The sequence below is a fragment of the Myotis brandtii genome, unplaced genomic scaffold (genome assembly GCF_000412655.1).
Source record: "Myotis brandtii unplaced genomic scaffold, ASM41265v1 scaffold57, whole genome shotgun sequence".
In the NCBI taxonomy this organism is placed as follows: domain Eukaryota; kingdom Metazoa; phylum Chordata; class Mammalia; order Chiroptera; family Vespertilionidae; genus Myotis; species Myotis brandtii.
This window is the reverse complement of record NW_005370133.1, coordinates 629,753-635,692: the sequence shown is the minus strand read 5'-3', so window position 1 is coordinate 635,692 and position 5,940 is coordinate 629,753. Positions and strand designations below refer to the sequence as shown.

The 5,940-nt window shown below is 57.1% G+C and overlaps 1 long non-coding RNA gene across 1 annotated transcript in view; it reads right to left on the bottom strand.

Moving 5' to 3' along the window:
• Positions 1-5,899, bottom strand: part of LOC106728222 — a 7,180-nt gene extending 1,281 nt beyond the window's left edge. Inside the window, exon 1 of the long non-coding RNA XR_001364500.1 lies at positions 4,768-5,899. This is a non-coding gene — a long non-coding RNA (uncharacterized LOC106728222). The remainder of the gene's footprint in view (positions 1-4,767) is intronic.
• Positions 5,900-5,940: the final 41 nt, after the last annotated feature.

Here is a 5,940-nt window from a genome sequence, read left to right as displayed (position 1 = left end):
CCGTCCCATCCCATCCCCCACTGGTTTTATGGAACTAATTAGGTTGTGGCAAAATTCCTTTAACAGGGATGCTCAGGACTCAATGCTGCATGTCATTGTAAGCACTTAATCCACTCCAGATAAGCAGAATTAAGCTGTACAATGAGGACATATTTCTAGTTATAATGAAAAGGGCTGAGCCATGAGCAGAACACACAGGGAGCCAGCAGTTGGATCCCATTTAATTTCAGAGACAGAGAAAAGGAGAAAAGGAGACAAAGGCAAAGAGAAACAAAGAGACCGAGGGAAACACAGCCGGGCCAGTTGGAGATGGAGGCGGCGCCCAGCCTGGAGCCCCAGCGTAGCTTCCATCCTCCCCCTAAACGTGGTTGTGCCCCTCCCCTGCTGGGGTCCCAGCCTCGCTCCTCCTCTCGGCTTACTCTGGGCCCCTGCCCTGACGCTCTGACGCCCACGGGTCTCCCTCCTCGTGCAGGCGAGCTCAGCAGCGGAGGGCCCCGGGGGTAGGACCCCTGAGAGATGGGACCGCTCCGTCCCAGCCGGGGCTTTCTTCGTCCATTATTCAGAGAACCCCGCAGCCCTCCTGAGCCTGGCCACTGCCAGGGGCGCTGCGGCAGGAGCCATGCCGGCAGGGGCACGGTGACTGCTGCTCCTGGTCGGCAGGAGGCCTGGCTGAGAGGGCTGGGGGTCAGGGGTCGGGGCATTTCCCCTGGAGAGCTCCTGGGAGTTGGCCAAGGCTGGGGGCCTGCGGGGCCTGTAGGGCCATGGAGCTCAGTCTGCCCGGGGTCTTCCCAGGAGGCCCAGGAGCAGGCTCAGTGCCCAGGCGACCAGGTGACCATGCCGCCCTTCCAAGCCCGCCTCTCCGGGCGGCCCTCAGCCCAGCCTGAGTCCATCCAGGCTGGAGGGGCCGTCTCCCCACGGCCTGTCTGTCCCCGTTTCCCTGTCTCCCCCATCCCTCCTCCCGTCTCCTGCCCCTCTCTGCCTTCCCTCACTGGGGCCCCTCGTCCCCGCAGTTCTCTCTGCCTTGCACCCTCCCTGCCTCTGTCTCACCATTTCTCTGCTGCTGCCCTGTTGTCCCTCCCAGTTCTCCCCTTCCTCCCTCTCTCCGCCCTCCCAGTTCATTCCTGTTGCCTCTTTTCCCTCCATTTTCTCCCTCTCTTGCCCTCTTTAAGCTTCAAGGTCTGACCCAAGAGAAGGACCTCTTTCTGTCTCCCCTTACTCTCCTCTCTGCTGCCTCCTTGCTCGGTCTCCCTAATTCTCTGTGGCCCAGAGGGGTCAGTGCTGTCCCCAAGGCGACACAGAGCATGTAGTGGGGGCCGCGAGGGCGGAGGGGGGAGCCCTAGAAGTGCTGGTGGGAGAGGCCTTGGGGCAGGGCCACCCCTCCTCTCCCTGAGTTCCACCTGCCACGGGTCTCAGGGTGAACGCGTGTTAGGACTCTGCTTCTGCCCTTCGCGGCCGGGCCCAGGGCCCAGGGACTCCCCACACGTGGGTCTGCCCTCCGGGGACTCCCTCTGCCTCCCAAGTCTCTCTCCCTCTGGCCCTGGTGTTTACTCCCTCCTCCACCCTGACCTAGACCGTGGGGGCTCAGAGGGCCCACGGAGGCCACCCCTCACTTCACAGGTGAGGAAGCCCATGGAGAATGGGGTGCCAGGTGAGGGGGCAGTGGGGGTGGCACGGCAGATTCATGCCTGAGGACGCCCCCCCGGCCCCCTGCTGGGGAGGGAACGATGGGGACATACTCCCGTGAAGGCAGGTCCTGATCTGTCCTCACACTGACTGCACACAGCAGGCGCTCAATGCCTGTTTGTTCAATACCTCAGTGGGCAGGAGAGAGGAGCAGGGAGACAAGGATGGTCTGCACAGCACCTCGTGCACCGCCGGGCCCCGCCAACACTGTGAGCTGTTCACCCCATCCAGCCCTGGTTTCCAGATGAGACAGGACAGTGACAGGGCCGGGCAGTGACCAGAGTGGGGAACCCAGGCCCCCGGCACCTGGCCACACTCGGTGCAGCCTGTCCGTACCTTCTGCAGCCCATGCTGACGACGCCTACAGGCGCATGTGATGTTGTCACACCTGCCAGGTAAGTGCGATCACCCACCGCGCAGAGGGAAGAACTGAGGCCCAGGGAGGTGACTCGCCCGAAGCCACCAGAGAGTCAGGGCGGAGCGGGAATCCAGGGCAGCGGGGGTGCCAGTGCCCGCCTCGCCCCGCTGGTCTGCATCACAGGACCAAGGCTGGCCTAGGAGTTCTGGCTCGTACCCCTCTCCTCCGTCCAGAGGGGACGTTATGCTTTCACAAGTCCCGGTGTATATACTCGCCTGGGCCCCAGCCCTGCCAGGGGTCTACAGGTTCTCAGTGGTCCTGTCTCTGGGAGGAAATGCAAGTGGAACATGAACCAGGAAGGAATTGCCGGCCCTGTCAGCCCTGCGTCTGCAGAGCCCAGCTCTTCCAATTATTCCAGGGGTGGGGGGCAGGCGTGTGGTTCAACGCGACCCTGCAGGAGGGCCAGCGAGAGGCCCGCAGGGACAGGGCCGCCAGGCCGCCCTGAGCTGGCTTTGCACCAAGGAGATGTGCTCTATCTGTTATCTGTTCAGGGGGTGGCTGCCTGAGCCCCCGCAGGGCCAGGGAGTGTGGGGCCTGGTATTGGACTTGGGTCCTTGGGCGATTTCCAGGGCAGAGCAGGGACCTGGAGCAGCCAGCCAGCTTCACTTCACTCGGAGGGAGAGCGGGTGGGGGTGCCGAGGGATGGGAAGAGGCCTCGCCTGGCCATGAAGATGCTGAACCTGGAAGATGGGTCCGTTGTACTCTCCTTGGGTTTGTTATGCTGGTCTCTGTACTTTTGTGTTTGTTTGAAACGTGAACTGACGCACTCCCAGTGTGGCCAGGCTGGGGCTGTCTCGCTGGCCTGGCAGCCGGGATGGGCACGGAGCTCAGCCCAGCAGGTCTGAGGCCCGGGTTCACCTTTGCAGTGACGGCCTGGTCACAGCAGGGACCGTGTTGGTGGCCTGGGTCCTCAGTGCCCAGCACAGGGCCTGGCACGCCACTGGGGCTAAATAAAGGCTTCTCTGTGGGGTCAGTTTGCCAGGACAGGGCGAGGGAGCTGCGGGAGCTGCAGGTGCTGCAGGTGCTGGGGGTGTGCCGGGAGCTCAGGTGCTCAGCAAAGCCATTGCTTTACCGTAAGAAATGGAGAGTCTGTGGCTGCCTCTGTCCTTCCGGGACAGAGTCCGTGCAGGCTGAGCGACTGTCTTGGCTGCAGCACCAAGTGGCTAATCTGTTATTTCTCCCACCGTCACCGGTCCCTCATTGGTCTGCAACCCTCTCCCTCGCTGGGCCAGCTTTCTCACCTCAGACTCAGGAAACTAACAGGTTAGGCACCAATTATTTATAACAAACAAAAAACCCCGGCCCTCCTAGAGTTAAAAAGAAGATATGGCCGGAAAGGGTGAGCATTCTCAGGCCCAGGCTGAGGCAAACCTTCTCTGCAAACCAAAATAATTCGTGGAAAGGGTTTTAGGTCTAGAGACACCACAAAGAAGCACCATGGAAAGGTGCTTTTGCAGACGAGGGCTGATGGGATCCTGGATCATCGGTGAGCGGAGCCCTGAGGCAGCTCAACCCCAGGCAGCGGGCTGGGTGGGAGGGAGGGAGGCCGAGAGGTCAGGGCCAGGACCACCCAGGCTCTGACTCGGGCTGAGGAATTTGGATGGTCTTGATGGGTGACCTTGGGCAAGTCACCCCAGATCTGAGCCCAGTTCCCCATCTGTGTCTGCCCTCGCAGGGTGGTAGCAAGAATCCTATGAGAGTGACACAGGGCTCTTGGAATGGAGCGAGGCCGGAAAGTATTAGCTGTTGTAATGAGGATGATGTTTCCTTGGCTCCCCCAGGTCGCCTGACGTGAGCGAAGTCTAACTGGAAGGGTAGAGAGAGGCGGACATAAGCACTGACTTCATCTCCTCCTGGAACTCCATTAAGGTGACAGGACAGAACTAACAGTGACCACGAGAACAAGAGAGGAGCCGGGGGGAGAGGGGCTGACCTAGTGGGCGGAGTGGCTCCGTGTCTGTGGAGGCGAATTGCCAGATGTGAGCAGGGTCTCCCACGGAGCCCAGACATGCTCAGGACTCAGACACCAGATGTTAAGGAAGGTGAGGGCGGGAGTGGATTAGAAAGAAGGGGCCGGTGGGAAGTCAGCGTGGGAGCTGACAGATGCCCTGGTGCCCCTTCCCAACCCCTCCCTCTCCCTGACCCCTCCCAGGAGGCCAGGAGGTGGTGCACCTTCTCCAGGCACAGAATCAGAGGGACTGACTCGGAGACCCGAGCAGCTGGGCCCCACAGCACGAAGGACGGAGAGCCTCTGAGTAACAGGCCTCTGGAAACGGGCGTTGGGAGCCTCCCCCAAAGTGGGCTTGCTACCCGGTCACCCAGGCGAAGCCCACAGTCAACAAGCCGTGCCCCCGAGCGCCAAGGCCCACGGCTTCCCATTGGGTACTAGTACCTGGAAGGACCCTCAGGAACAGACAGAAGAACCTGGAGAAGCAGGGCAGGCAGGCAGCTGAGTGAAACTGAAGCCATCGAGTCAACAAGACAACAAACGGCGACAGGTGTGAAGGTAACAGCCAGGAAACCTCTCAGAGCAACAAAAGGAGATAGAGAACAAGAAATGATAGGTAAGGACTGAGGGTCCATCCTGGGAGTCAGCATATCTGACAGAAGTTCCAGAAACAGCACCCAGTAAACCCTCGATTTTGCGGACTTCGTATTTATTGGACAGAATTTCTGGTCTGTATGTCATATGTGAAAATTAACACCCTGTTACTTTTAAAATGCTTTTAACCAAGAATTGCTTATAATTAACAGCTTATTTTTGGTTACTAATTCACTGTTACTTTTAAACAAATTTTAGCGAATAGGCCATATGTTAGAAAAGACATTGTAGTAATTCTGCCTACATAAGTATTACATATCCACAACGGTCTGCATATTTAAATTCAGGGCCACCGCTTGTAAACAACATTCGGCTAATTAGCACGTGATCACACCGAGTCTCAAGTGGTAATTGGTGCGTGGTAATGGGTTCTGTCCTCTCTGGCGTGACCTTCTGCAGCAGTTTTAACGCGTGCCGGCCCATGTTCCCACGTGTGTTAAGCCACGCCCCAGCCGTGTGCATTTATTGTCATGGAGTGACTGGTGAAGGCACGCACTTACTAGACCTAGTCAGTATAAATTTAAAATTGCTGCAATTCACATAGAAGACTTTTCTTTGAAATGAAACTTTTCAGACAGACTTAATTTTAGTTACACAAATTTGTCTACATGAGTAAAAACAGGTAAACTAATCTGCCAATTTTTTAAGATGTGCATTCGGAAAACTCACTTTATGATATAACGGACTTTGGACTTTAATGAGCATCCCCTCACCTGACTTAGTCCGTAATATTGAGGTTTTACTGTAAATGAAGGAAGTTATCAAAGAAATATCGTAAGAAAATTTTCAAAACAGAAGGATGCAAGCATCCAGCTTGCCAGGGCTCACTGATGCCCAGTGTAAGGATGAACCAGAGACCCTCCCCAAGGAGGGAGCCTAAAAGGAGGGGGAGGAAGAGAAGGAGAGAAAGAAGCAAAGCCCCGTACTGCGATATGGATCAAAATGCCATTGGATTCCTCAGAGCAGCACAGGAGGATGAACAGCAAAAGTCTTAAAACCCCGAATGAAAACAATTTCCAACCGGGATTCTGTGCTCCGCTACACTATTAATCAAGGGTGACTGTAGAATAGAGAGATTTCAGACAGGCCAGAACTACAGAAAGAGAAGCATTTTCTGCGCAGCATTTTTCAAAACGTTACTGGGGATTGAGCTCCACTGACCAGGACTGAAGACACCGGTCTTGCCAACAAGGAACCCGAGCAGGTCAGGCAGAGGCCAGGTGGACAGCTGTGCAGC